The sequence below is a fragment of the Crinia signifera genome, chromosome 11 (genome assembly GCF_055691185.1).
Source record: "Crinia signifera chromosome 11, ASM5569118v1, whole genome shotgun sequence".
Taxonomy (NCBI): domain Eukaryota; kingdom Metazoa; phylum Chordata; class Amphibia; order Anura; family Myobatrachidae; genus Crinia; species Crinia signifera.
The window spans coordinates 27,389,607-27,405,086 of record NC_139227.1 but is presented as its reverse complement, the minus strand read 5'-3'; the positions used below and the strand labels follow the sequence as shown (position 1 = coordinate 27,405,086).

The 15,480-nt window shown below is 47.3% G+C and overlaps 1 protein-coding gene across 2 annotated transcripts in view; it reads right to left on the bottom strand.

Annotated features, from left to right (window-relative positions):
• ZFHX3 (zinc finger homeobox 3) overlaps positions 1 to 15,480 on the bottom strand; it is a 692,957-nt gene that overhangs the window by 102,580 nt on the left and 574,897 nt on the right. For both annotated transcript variants that reach the window (XM_083165485.1, XM_083165486.1), the window contains one exon: positions 14,457 to 14,497. The gene's annotated coding sequence lies outside the window, so the exon portion shown is untranslated. The remainder of the gene's footprint in view (positions 1 to 14,456; positions 14,498 to 15,480) is intronic.

Sequence of the window (15,480 nt, the reverse complement as noted above, 5' to 3'; positions counted from 1 at the left end):
GTACCGGACATAATACACTGCAGCGCGCCTCACAGAACCTGCCAGGTATTCCCCCATCAGTACTGCTGCGCATACAGTGTAACATGCATACATGTACCGGACATAATACACTGCAGCGCGCCTCAGAGAACCTACCAGGTATTCCCCCATCAGTATATACTGGTGCTGCGCATACAGTGTAACATGCATACATGTACCGGACATAATACACTGCAGCGCGCCTCACAGAACCTGCCAGGTATTCCCCCATCCGTATATACTGCTGCTGCGCATACAGTGTAACATGCATACATGTACCGTACCGTACATAATACACTGCAGCACGCCTCACAGAACCTGCTAGGTATTCCCCCTTCAGTATATACTGCTGCTGCGCTACAGTGTAACATGCATACATGTACCGGACATAATACACTGCAGCGAGCCTCACAGAACCTGCCAGGTATTCCCCCTTCAGTATTGCTGCTGCGCATACAGTGTAACATGCATACATGTACCGGACATAATATACTGCAGCGAGCCTCACAGAACCTGCCAGGTATTCCCCCTTCAGTATTGCTGCTGCGCATACAGTGTAACATGCATACATGTACCGGACATAATACACTGCAGCGAGCCTCACAGAACCTACCAGGTATTCCCCCATCAGTATATACTGCTGCTGCGCATACAGTGTAACATGCATACATGTACCGGACATAATACACTGCAGCGCGCCTCACAGAACCTGCCAGGTATTCCCCCATCAGTACTGCTGCGCATACAGTGTAACATGCATACATGTACCGGACATAATACACTGCAGCGCGCCTCACAGAACCTGCCAGGTATTCCCCCATCAGTACTGCTGCGCATACAGTGTAACATGCATACATGTACCAGACATAATACACTGCAGCGCGCCTCACAGAACCTACCAGGTATTCCCCCATCAGTATATACTGCTGCTGCGCATACAGTGTAACATGCATACATGTACCATACATAATACACTGCAGCGCGCCTCACAGAACCTACCAGGTATTCCCCCATCAGTATTGCTGCTGCGCATACAGTGTAACATGCATACATGTACCGGACATAATACACTGCAGCGAGCCGCACAGAACCTACCAGGTATTCCCCCATCAGTATATACTGCTGCTGCGCATACAGTGTAACATGCATACATGTACCATACATAATACACTGCAGCGCGCCTCACAGAACCTGCCAGGTATTCCCCCATCAGTATATACTGCTGCTGCTCATACAGTGTAACATGCAAACATGTACCATACATAATACACTGCAGCGCGCCTCACAGAACCTACCAGGTATTCCCCCATCAGTACTACTGCTGCTCATACAGTGTAACATGCATACATGTACCAGACATAATACACTGCAGCGAGCCGCACAGAACCTGCCAGGTATTCCCCCATCAGTATATACTGCTGCTGCGCATACAGTGTAACATGCATACATGTACCGGACATAATACACTGCAGCGCACCTCACAGAACCTGCCAGGTATTCCCCCATCAGTATATACTGCTGCTGCGCATACAGTGTAACATGCATACATGTACCGGACATAATACACTGCAGCGAGCCTCACAGAACCTACCAGGTATTCCCCCTTCAGTATATACTGCTGCTGCGCATACAGTGTAACATGCATACATGTACCGGACATAATACACTGCAGCGCGCCTCACAGAACCTGCCAGGTATTCCCCCTTCAGTATATACTGCTGCTGCGCATACAGTGTAACATGCATACTTGTACCGGACATAATACACTGCAGCAAACCTCCCAGAACCTGCCAGGTATTCCCCCATCAGTATATACTGCTGCTGCGCATACAGTGTAACATGCATACATGTACCGGACATAATACACTGCAGTGCGCCTCAAAGAACCTACCAGGTATTCCCCCATCAGTATATACTGCTGCTGCGCATACAGTGTAACATGCATACATGTACCGGACATAATACACTGCAGCGAACCGCACAGAACCTACCAGGTATTCCCCCATCAGTATATACTGCTGCTGCGCATACAGTGTAACATGCATACATGTACCAGACATAATACACTGCAGCGAGCCTCACAGAACCTGCCAGGTATTCCCCCATCAGTATATACTGCTGCGCATACAGTGTAACATGCATACATGTACCGGACATAATACACTGCAGCGCGCCTCACAGAACCTACCAGGTATTCCCCCATCAGTACTACTGCTGCGCATACAGTGTAAAATGCATACATGTACCATACATAATACACTGCAGCGAGCCTCACAGAACCTGCCAGGTATTCCCCCATCAGTATATACTGCTGCTGCGCATACAGTGTAACATGCATACATGTACGGGACATAATACACTGCAGCGCGCCTCACAGAACCTACCAGGTATTCCCCCATCAGTATATACTGCTGCTGCGCATACAGTGTAACATGCATACATGTACCATACATAATACACTGCAGCGCGCCTCACAGAACCTGCCAGGTATTCCCCATCAGTATATACTGCTGCTGCTCATACAGTGTAACATGCATACATGTACCAGACATAATACACTGCAGCGCGCCTCACAGAACCTACCAGGTATTCCCCCATCAGTACTACTGCTGCTCATACAGTGTAACATGCATACATGTACCAGACATAATACACTGCAGCGAGCCGCACAGAACCTGCCAGGTATTCCCCCATCAGTATATACTGCTGCTGCGCATACAGTGTAACATGCATACATGTACCGGACATAATACACTGCAGCGCACCTCACAGAACCTGCCAGGTATTCCCCCATCAGTATATACTGCTGCTGCGCATACAGTGTAACATGCATACATGTACCGGACATAATACACTGCAGCGAGCCTCACAGAACCTACCAGGTATTCCCCCTTCAGTATATACTGCTGCTGCGCATACAGTGTAACATGCATACATGTACCGGACATAATACACTGCAGCGCGCCTCACAGAACCTGCCAGGTATTCCCCCTTCAGTATATACTGCTGCTGCGCATACAGTGTAACATGCATACTTGTACCGGACATAATACACTGCAGCAAACCTCACAGAACCTGCCAGGTATTCCCCCATCAGTATATACTGCTGCTGCGCATACAGTGTAACATGCATACATGTACCGGACATAATACACTGCAGTGCGCCTCAAAGAACCTACCAGGTATTCCCCCATCAGTATATACTGCTGCTGCGCATACAGTGTAACATGCATACATGTACCGGACATAATACACTGCAGCGAACCGCACAGAACCTACCAGGTATTCCCCCATCAGTATATACTGCTGCTGCGCATACAGTGTAACATGCATACATGTACCAGACATAATACACTGCAGCGAGCCTCACAGAACCTGCCAGGTATTCCCCCATCAGTATATACTGCTGCGCATACAGTGTAACATGCATACATGTACCGGACATAATACACTGCAGCGCGCCTCACAGAACCTACCAGGTATTCCCCCATCAGTACTACTGCTGCGCATACAGTGTAAAATGCATACATGTACCGGACATAATACACTGCAGCGAGCCGCACAGAACCTACCAGGTATTCCCCCATCAGTATATACTGCTGCTGCGCATACAGTGTAACATGCATACATGTACGGGACATAATACACTGCAGCGCGCCTCACAGAACCTACCAGGTATTCCCCCATCAGTATATACTGCTGCTGCGCATACAGTGTAACATGCATACATGTACCGGACATAATACACTGCAGCGCCTCAGAGAACCTGCCAGGTATTCCCCCATCAGTATATACTGCTGCTGCGCATACAGTGTAACATGCATACATGTACCGGACATAATACACTGCAGCGCGCCTCACAGAACCTGCCAGGTATTCCCCCATCAGTATATACTGCTGCTGCGCATACAGTGTAACATGCATACATGTACCGGACATAATACACTGCAGCGAGCCGCACAGAACCTACCAGGTATTCCCCCATCAGTATACACTGCTGCTGCTCATACAGTGTAACATGCATACATGTACCATACATAATACACTGCAGCGAGCCTCACAGAACCTGCCAGGTATTACCCCATCAGTATATACTGCTGCTGCGCATACAGTGTAACATGCATACATGTACCGGACATAATACACTGCAGCGAGCCGCACAGAACCTACCAGGTATTCCCCCATCAGTACTACTGCTGCGCATACAGTGTAACATGCATACATGTACCGGACATAATACACTTCAGCGAGCCGCACAGAACCTGCCAGGTATTCCCCCATCAGTACTACTGCTGCGCATACAGTGTAACATGCATACATGTACCGGACATAATACACTGCAGCGAGCCGCACAGAACCTACCAGGTATTCCCCCATCAGTATATACTGCTGCTGCTCATACAGTGTAACATGCATACATGTACCGGACATAATACACTGCAGCGCGCCTCACAGAACCTGCCAGGTATTCCCCCATCAGTATATACTGCTGCTGCTCATACAGTGTAACATGCATACATGTACCGGACATAATACACTGCAGCGCGCCTCACAGAACCTACCAGGTATTCCCCCATCACTATATACTGCTGCTGTGCATACAGTGTAACATGCATACATGTACCATACATAATACACTGCAGCGCGCCGCACAGAACCTGCCAGGTATTCCCCCATCAGTATATACTGCTGCTGCGCATACAGTGTAACATGCATACATGTACCATACATAATACACTGCAGCGAGCCTCACAGAACCTACCAGGTATTCCCCCATCAGTATATACTGCTGCTGCTCATACAGTGTAACATGCATACATGTACCGGACATAATACACTGCAGCGAGCCGCACAGAACCTGCCAGGTATTCTCCCATCAGTACTACTGCTGCGCATACAGTGTAACATGCATACATGTACCGGACATAATACACTGCAGCGAGCCGCACAGAACCTACCAGGTATTCCCCCATCAGTATATACTGCTGCTGCGCATACAGTGTAACATGCATACATGTACCGGACATAATACACTGCAGCGCGCCTCACAGAACCTACCAGGTATTCCCCCATCAGTATATACTGCTGCTCATACAGTGTAACATGCATACATGTACCGGACATAATACACTGCAGCGCGCCGCACAGAACCTGCCAGGTATTCCCCCATCAGTATATACTGCTGCTGCGCATACAGTGTAACATGCATACATGTACGGGACATAATACACTGCAGCGCGCCTCACAGAACCTACCAGGTATTCCCCCATCAGTATATACTGCTGCTGCGCATACAGTGTAACATGCATACATGTACCGGACATAATACACTGCAGCGCCTCAGAGAACCTGCCAGGTATTCCCCCATCAGTATATACTGCTGCTGCGCATACAGTGTAACATGCATACATGTACCGGACATAATACACTGCAGCGCGCCTCACAGAACCTGCCAGGTATTCCCCCATCAGTATATACTGCTGCTGCGCATACAGTGTAACATGCATACATGTACCGGACATAATACACTGCAGCGAGCCGCACAGAACCTGCCAGGTATTCCCCCATCAGTATACACTGCTGCTGCTCATACAGTGTAACATGCATACATGTACCATACATAATACACTGCAGCGAGCCTCACAGAACCTGCCAGGTATTACCCCATCAGTATATACTGCTGCTGCGCATACAGTGTAACATGCATACATGTACCGGACATAATACACTGCAGCGAGCCGCACAGAACCTACCAGGTATTCCCCCATCAGTACTACTGCTGCGCATACAGTGTAACATGCATACATGTACCGGACATAATACACTGCAGCGAGCCGCACAGAACCTGCCAGGTATTCCCCCATCAGTACTACTGCTGCGCATACAGTGTAACATGCATACATGTACCGGACATAATACACTGCAGCGAGCCGCACAGAACCTACCAGGTATTCCCCCATCAGTATATACTGCTGCTGCTCATACAGTGTAACATGCATACATGTACCGGACATAATACACTGCAGCGTGCCTCACAGAACCTGCCAGGTATTCCCCCATCAGTATATACTGCTGCTGCTCATACAGTGTAACATGCATACATGTACCGGACATAATACACTGCAGCGCGCCTCACAGAACCTACCAGGTATTCCCCCATCAGTATATACTGCTGCTGTGCATACAGTGTAACATGCATACATGTACCATACATAATACACTGCAGCGCGCCGCACAGAACCTGCCAGGTATTCCCCCATCAGTATATACTGCTGCTGCGCATACAGTGTAACATGCATACATGTACCATACATAATACACTGCAGCGAGCCTCACAGAACCTACCAGGTATTCCCCCATCAGTATATACTGCTGCTGCTCATACAGTGTAACATGCATACATGTACCGGACATAATACACTGCAGCGAGCCGCACAGAACCTGCCAGGTATTCTCCCATCAGTACTACTGCTGCGCATACAGTGTAACATGCATACATGTACCGGACATAATACACTGCAGCGAGCCGCACAGAACCTACCAGGTATTCCCCCATCAGTATATACTGCTGCTGCGCATACAGTGTAACATGCATACATGTACCGGACATAATACACTGCAGCGCGCCTCACAGAACCTACCAGGTATTCCCCCATCAGTATATACTGCTGCTCATACAGTGTAACATGCATACATGTACCGGACATAATACACTGCAGCGCGCCGCACAGAACCTGCCAGGTATTCCCCCATCAGTATATACTGCTGCTGCGCATACAGTGTAACATGCATACATGTACCGGACATAATACACTGCAGCGAGCCGCACAGAACCTACCAGGTATTCCCCCATCAGTATACACTGCTGCTGCTCATACAGTGTAACATGCATACATGTACCATACATAATACACTGCAGCGAGCCGCACAGAACCTGCCAGGTATTCCCCCATCAGTACTGCTGCGCATACAGTGTAACATGCATACATGTACCATACATAATACACTGCAGCGAGCCGCACAGAACCTACCAGGTATTCCCCCATCAGTATATACCGCTGCTGCTCATACAGTGTAACATGCATACATGTACCATACATAATACACTGCAGCGAGCCTCACAGAACCTGCCAGGTATTCCCCCATCAGTATATACTGCTGCTGCTCATACAGTGTAACATGCATACATGTACCATACATAATACACTGCAGCGAGCCTCACAGAACCTGCCAGGTATTACCCCATCAGTACTACTGCTGCACATATAGTGTAACATGCATACATGTACCGGACATAATATACTGCATGCTGTCATACTCGCTAACATGTACTGTATAGATGTCTGATGCCGGTCATGTACTCTGCCACATGGCATACAGCTGTATACTGCCTGACATGTACGCTGCTTTGTGTATATGTATACTGCGTGACATGTACTGCCTGCCATGTGTATATGTATATACTGCCTGACATGTGTATATGTATACTGCCTGACATGTACGCTGCCATGTGTATATGTATACTGCCTGACATGTACGCTGCCATGCGTAGATGTATAATGCCTGTCACGCACTCAGCCATGTGTAGATGTATACTGCCTGTCATGTACGCTGCCATGTGTAGATGCATACTGCCTGTCATGTACCCTGCCATGTTAAGATGTATACTGCCTGTCATGTACGCTGCCATGTGTAGATGTCTACTGCCTGTCATGTACCCTGCCATGTGTAGATGTCTACTGCCTGTCATGTACCCTGCCATGTGTAGATGTATACTGCCTGTCATGTACGCTGCCATGTGTAGATGTATACTGCCTGTAATGTATGCTGTCATGTGTAGATGTATACTGCCTGTCATGTACACTGCCATGTGTAGATGTATACTGCCTGTCATGTAAACTGCCATGTGTAGATGTATACTGCCTGTCATGTACACTGCCATGTGTAGATGTACACTGCCTGTCATGTACGCTGCCATGTGTAGATGTATACTGCCTGTCATGTACGCTGCCATGTGTAGATGTCTACTGCCTGTCATGTACGCTGCCATGTGTAGATGTCTACTGCCTGTCATGTAAGCTGCCATGTGTAGATGTATACTGCCTGTCATGTACACTGCCATGTGTAGATGTATACTGCCTGTCATGTACACTGCCATGTGTAGATGTATACTGCCTGTCATGTACCCTGCCATGTGTAGATGTATACTGCCTGTCATGTACGCTGCCATGTGTAGATGTCTACTGCCTGTCATGTACGCTGCCATGTGTAGATGTATACTGCCTGTCATGTACCCTGCCATGTGTAGATGTATACTGCCTGTCATGTACACTGCCATGTGTAGATGTATACTGCCTGTCATGTACGCTGCCATGTGTAGATGTATACTGCCTGTCATGTATGCTGCCATGTGTAGATGTATAATGCCTGTCATGTACGCTGCCATGTGTAGATGTATACTGCCTGTCATGTACGCTGCCATGTGTAGATGTATACTGCCTGACATGTACGCTGCCATGTGTAGATGTATACTGCCTGTCATGTATACTGCCATGTGTAGATGTATACTGCCTGACATGTACGCTGCCATGTGTAGATGTATACTGCCTGTCATGTACACTGCCATGTGTAGATGTATAATGCCTGTCATGTACGCTGCCATGTGTAGATGTATACTGCCTGACATGTACGCTGCCATGTGTAGATGTATACTGCCTGTCATGTACACTGCCATGTGTAGATGTATACTGCCTGTCATGTACGCTGCCATGTGTAGATGTATACTGCCTGTCATTTATGCTGCCATGTGTAGATGTATATTGCCTGACATGTACGCTGCCATGTGTAGATGTATACTGCCTGACATGTACGCTGCCATGTGTAGATGTATACTGCCTGTCATGTACCCTGCCATGTGTAGATGTATACTGCCTGTCATGTATACTGCCATGTGTAGATGTATAATGCCTGTCATGTATGCTGCCATGTGTAGATGTATACTGCCTGTAATGTATGCTGCCATGTGTAGATGTATACTGCCTGTCATGTACACTGCCATGTGTAGATGTATACTGCCTGTCATGTAAACTGCCATGTGTAGATGTATACTGCCTGTCATGTACACTGCCATGTGTAGATGTATACTGCCTGTCATGTACGCTGCCATGTGTAGATGTATACTGCCTGTCATGTACGCTGCCATGTGTAGATGTCTACTGCCTGTCATGTACGCTGCCATGTGTAGATGTCTACTGCCTGTCATGTAAACTGCCATGTGTAGATGTATACTGCCTGTCATGTACACTGCCATGTGTAGATGTATACTGCCTGTCATGTACACTGCCATGTGTAGATGTATACTGCCTGTCATGTACGCTGCCATGTGTAAATGTATACTGCCTGTCATGTACACTGCCATGTGTAGATGTATACTGCCTGTCATGTATGCTGCCATGTGTAGATGTATAATGCCTGTCATGTACGCTGCCATGTGTAGATGTATACTGCCTGTCATGTACGCTGCCATGTATAGATGTCTACTGCCTGTCATGTACGCTGCCATGTGTAGATGTATACTGCCTGTCATGTACCCTGCCATGTGTAGATGTATACTGCCTGTCATGTACACTGCCATGTGTAGATGTATACTGCCTGTCATGTATGCTGCCATGTGTAGATGTATAATGCCTGTCATGTACGCTGCCATGTGTAGATGTATACTGCCTGTCATGTACGCTGCCATGTGTAGATGTATACTGCCTGTCATGTACGCTGCCATGTGTAGATGTATATTGCCTGACATGTACGCTGCCATGTGTAGATGTATAATGCCTGTCATGTACCCTGCCATGTGTAGATGTATACTGCCTGACATGTACGCTGCCATGTGTAGATGTATACTGCCTGTCATGTACACTGCCATGTGTAGATGTATACTGCCTGACATGTACGCTGCCATGTGTAGATGTATATTGCCTGACATGTACGCTGCCATGTGTAGATGTATAATGCCTGTCATGTACGCTGCCATGTGTAGATGTATACTGCCTGACATGTACGCTGCCATGTGTAGATGTATACTGCCTGACATGTACGCTGCCATGTGTAGATGTATACTGCCTGTCATGTACACTGCCATGTGTAGATGTATACTGCCTGTCATGTACGCTGCCATGTGTAGATGTATACTGCCTGTCATGTATGCTGCCATGTGTAGATGTATATTGCCTGACATGTACGCTGCCATGTGTAGATGTATACTGCCTGACATATACGCTGCCATGTGTAGATGTATACTGCCTGTCATGTACCCTGCCATGTGTAGATGTATACTGCCTGTCATGTATACTGCCATGTGTAGATGTATAATGCCTGTCATGTACGCTGCCATGTGTAGATGTATACTGCCTGACATATACACTGCCATGTGTAGATGTATACTGCCTGTCATGTACACTGCCATGTGTAGATGTATATTGCCTGTCATGTACACTGCCATGTGTAGATGTATACTGCCTGTCATGTACGCTGCCATGTGTAGATGTATACTGCCTGTCATGTACGCTGCCATGTGTAGATGTATACTGCCTGTCATGTACGCTGCCATGTGTAGATGTATACTGCCTGTCATGTACACTGCCATGTGTAGATGTATACTGCCTGTCATGTACGCTGCCATGTGTAGATGTATACTGCCTGTCATGTACTCAGCCATGTGTAGATGTATACTGCCTGACATGTACGCTGCCATGTGTAGATGTATACTGCCTGTCATGTACACTGCCATGTGTAGATGTATACTGCCTGTCATGTACACTGCCATGTGTACATGTATAATGCCTGACATGTACTCTGCCATGTGTAGATGTATACTGCCTGTCATGTACGCTGCCATGTGTACATGTATAATGCCTGACATGTACTCTGCCATGTGTAGATGTATACTGCCTGTCATGTACGCTGCCATGTGTAGATGTATAATGCCTGACATGTACGCTGCCATGTGTAGATGTATACTGCCTGTCATGTATGCTGCCATGTGTAGATGTATAATGCCTGTCATGTACGCTGCCATGTGTAGATGTATACTGCCTGACATATACACTGCCATGTGTAGATGTATACTGCCTGTCATGTACTCAGCCATGTGTAGATGTATACTGCCTGTCATGTACACTGCCATGTGTACATGTATAATGCCTGACATGTACGCTGCCATGTGTAGATGTATACTGCCTGTCATGTACGCTGCCATGTGTAGATGTATAATGCCTGACATGTACGCTGCCATGTGTAGATGTATATTGCCTGACATGTACGCTGCCATGTGTAGATGTATAATGCCTGACATGTACGCTGCCATGTGTAGATGTATACTGCCTGTCATGTGCACTGTCATGTGTAGATGTATACTGCCTGGGAGAGTCCACCTTCCCTGTCACAGTTACATGTGTTATATACAAGGACGTAGCTACCATAGGTGCAGGGAGTGCAGCTGCTATGGGGCCCAGACCTGAGAGGGGCCACATTCCCTGTCACAGTTACATGTGTTATATACAGGGTGTAGCTATCATAGGTGCAGGGAGTGCAGCTGCTATGGGGCCCAGAGCTGAGAGGGGCCACATTCCCTGTCACAGTTGCATGTGTTATATACAGGGTGTGGCTACCATAGGTGCAGGGGGTGCAGCTGCTCTGGGGCCCAGAGCTGAGGGGGGCCACTTTCCCTGTCGAAGTTACATGTGTTATATACAGGGGTGCATACCTCTCAACTTTTGGCGAGACCGATGCGGGATGCAGCTTCTGCGCGCCGGAGGCGCGCCGAAAATTTAGGGAGGCGTGGCCTAATTTTGGGGTGTGGCCTATACTCGCGGCTCTCCCGCGAGGCCACGCCCCCCATTTTGCCGCTATGGGGGCATGACAGAGGCTCTGTGAGCCTCTAGCCATGCTCCCAGCCCCCTGGCTGCGGGAATAGGGAATATTCCGCTCAAAGGTAGCAGTACACACCCGCGCTTCTAGGTGCCGCGTGCACAATATCTTTTCACAATATCTCCATATATGGAACTAGACACGCCCTTTGGGTGGAGCATGACACGCCCCTTCAATGGGGCTCTGTGCAAAATTCTGCTGCCAACTATAATCTCCCTGAAACTAGTTTTCAAAAGTAGGCAACTATGGTGTACGAGTTCTCAGGCCATTCCTGGCCCTATCAAAGCTGGAACACAGAGAAGAAAGCAGCAACATTGCACAATAAACACTATTTTTGTTTTCTGGAGAGTAATAGGGTTCCAGTACCATAGGGTGACCAACTCATCCCTTTAATCCGGGACACATATTAATTACACAGGTTCTGTGGCTGGCTTTCACCTGGTTTTAAACTGCCACACATCAAGACTCCATTTCACCTGGTTTTAAACTGCCACAGAACCTGTGTAAGTAATATGTGTCCCGAATTAAAGGGATGAGTTGGTAACCCTACAGTACCAGGAGCGCTGACAGGTCAGCCGGGCCCGATAAAATGGAGGGCACACCCCCGTGAAAATATATTTAAAAAAAATGAGAGGGAGAGAGAATAGTCTGCCGCTGCAGGTGTCTCTCTCCCCAGCTCAGCACATGGCACTGAGCAGCGTGTGCTGAGCTGGGGAGAGAGGCTACATGTTTAATATATACACATGTTTAAACTGCTCATATGGGTAACACTGTAACACAAGGCAGACACTGATACATTACTGTATAGGGGCCAGATGCACTATGCTTCAAAAGTAATAAAATGGAAAGTGATAAACAACCAACCAATCAGCTCCTACCTGTCATGTCACAGAATGTGTTTGAAAAATGTCAGGCAGGAGCTGATTGGTTGGTTGTTTATCTCTCCATATTTTATCACTATTGAAGCTTATTGCATCTGGCTATATATTATTGATCCTAACTTGTTCTTCTGCCTCCACTATACAGTAAGGCCCTTTTTCTAGTCCACTCGCAGAGGCAAATTCCTTCTCAAATGGGCAGAACCATGTGCACTGCAGGTGGGGGCAGATGTAACTTGTGCAGAGAGAATTAGATTTGGGTGAGTTATTTTGTTTCTGTGCAGGGTAAATACTGGATGCTTTATTTGTACACTGCAATATAGATCTCACTTTGCAGTAAAACCCCACCCAAATCTAATTCTCTGTGCACATGTTACATCTGCCCCACCTGCAGTGCACATGGTTTTGTCCATTTGAGAAGGAATTTTCCTCTGCGAGCGAACCAGAATAAGGCCCTACAGTAAGTGTGGTTAGCTGACCACATACAAATACCCTTCTAGTGCTTATATATGAGCAGAGCTTAGCCACTGTGTGATGTGTAGGCAGCTATGCATGACAATATAAGCCCTGTTTAATGATGTAGGTTTACAAATACTCATAAATACAGAGCATCCATCCCAAAACATCACTGTAATAAAGTAATCATGTGGCTTTTTGACAGATTGTGGTGGCGGAGCGATATGTCAGTACACTCAGTGACAGTCTGAGCAGCGCCTTTATGTTGTGGGTCCCCCGTATGCTGCTGAGCCAGACACGTATGGCCTGATTCAGACCTGTCGGCTAGGTGGCATATATTCGCTGCCTAGCGACAAGGTTAACAACGCCCCGCCGAACGCATGCCCCACCTGCCACAAGGAAGAGAAATCATTGGATGATCGCTTACCATTCAATGATTTTTCCACTGTTTTGAAAGAAAAGTCACCCTGGACGAATTCAGGGCGGGCACTGTTGTCATGTGATGTCAGACGGCCGCTCCAATGCCCATAAAATGCTGGGGGTTCCCCTTGCGTCTACCCCCTGCCCGCCCACTATTGAGTGAACGCATGCGCAATCCCCAAACATCGGCCGGGGGAGCGAATTCGGACCTCACAGAGCAAGTCTGAATCGTCCCCTTAGTTGCATGGATAATAGTAGCATGTATGCACACTAACCCTCAAATATTTTTTTTTTTTTTTTTGCATGCAGGGAAAATACTGGCTGCTTTTACATGTAGTGAGAAAATGGACAGATTTAAACTGACACTGGATTTTATAATTACACTTGGACACACCCCTTCCCACCTCTAAATCTCTCTGTAAGCTTTGAATCTGCTTCCACCTGTGGGGCAGGTCTCATGCCTAACTATAAATATGGCCTCAAGGCTTCACCTTCTGGTTGACCTTCTGGCTCACAGATTAATGGCACAGCGCTCAGCATTTTCCATTGGGAATCAAATCAACCACTGATCAAAGCATATATCAAAACAAACCCGGACCACTTCAACTAAGGCCACAGCACTGAAAACTGGTACTGGCCCACAAAACACTGTGAGCCTTGACAGTATCTAAGAACTGCCTGTTTCCAGGACAGTAGAAAGATCACCAGACATTGTGGGTCAAATCATGACATTTCTCACATCAAACAGACATAACTGACCTTATTGTGGTAGATGGTGTCCACAGGAATCACCTCAGGACCTGAAATCACAGAAACGGGCGTCAGTAAGGAGAAAGTCGGCTTATAGACAAAAATATATCATCTATATAACGGTGTCTTTAAGCTTTTACAGTGGTGCTGATAGGACTCATTTACAGAAGCACACAATGCGATGGTGCATGATGGGCGCTCTTTGCCTATATACACATATATGATCGCAGACATGTGCCTCACTGTCCCAGGAAACTAGACTGGTTCTAACATGTCACCCCATTCTGCCAGTCGGCTTAACATTTCGTCCCATGCGGATGCTGTATAATTCTCAGGCAAAATCTATGGGGCAGCTACAGATTTAAAATATTTTTTTCCCTTATTTAATAGTAATAAAACATTGTAACATAGGAAAATATAAAACACCTCACTAATATACAGGTCTCTGATCTCCATGGCAATTGGGCCAGCTGCACACACTTACAAAATCCTTTATTTCTGGGGCTCGTAATATTTAGGAGCTTATTCAGATCTGATCGCAGTACAAATTTGTTCTCAAAACGGGCAAAACCATGTGCACTGCAGGTGGGGCAGATGTAACATGTGCAGAGAGAGTTAGATTTGGGTGCGGTGTGTTGAAACTGAAATCTAAATTGCAGTGTAAAAATAATACAGCAAGTATTTACCCTGCACAGAAACAATGGGTGAGATTTAATAGGATGAGAGATTCAGAAAGTGAGAGATTTAGGGGGAGATTCTCTAAGCTAAAAATGCGGTAAAAACCCCGTTATCTGGGTTTTTACCGCATTTTGGGATGCTGTAAGCATCCCCCGCCGGGTTACCGCGGCGGGGGGGCATCGCCAGAAAAATCTGGCGATGCCCCATAGAAGCCAATGGGCTTCTATCGCAACCCTCCGCCGCCCCGTGCCGACCCCCCGCCGCCCCGCATCACCCCCTCCCCTGTGTCCGGGCAGCACAGCGCAGTGCCCTCCTCCCTGTACTGATCCTCTTCTGGGTGCAGGGAGGAGGAGAG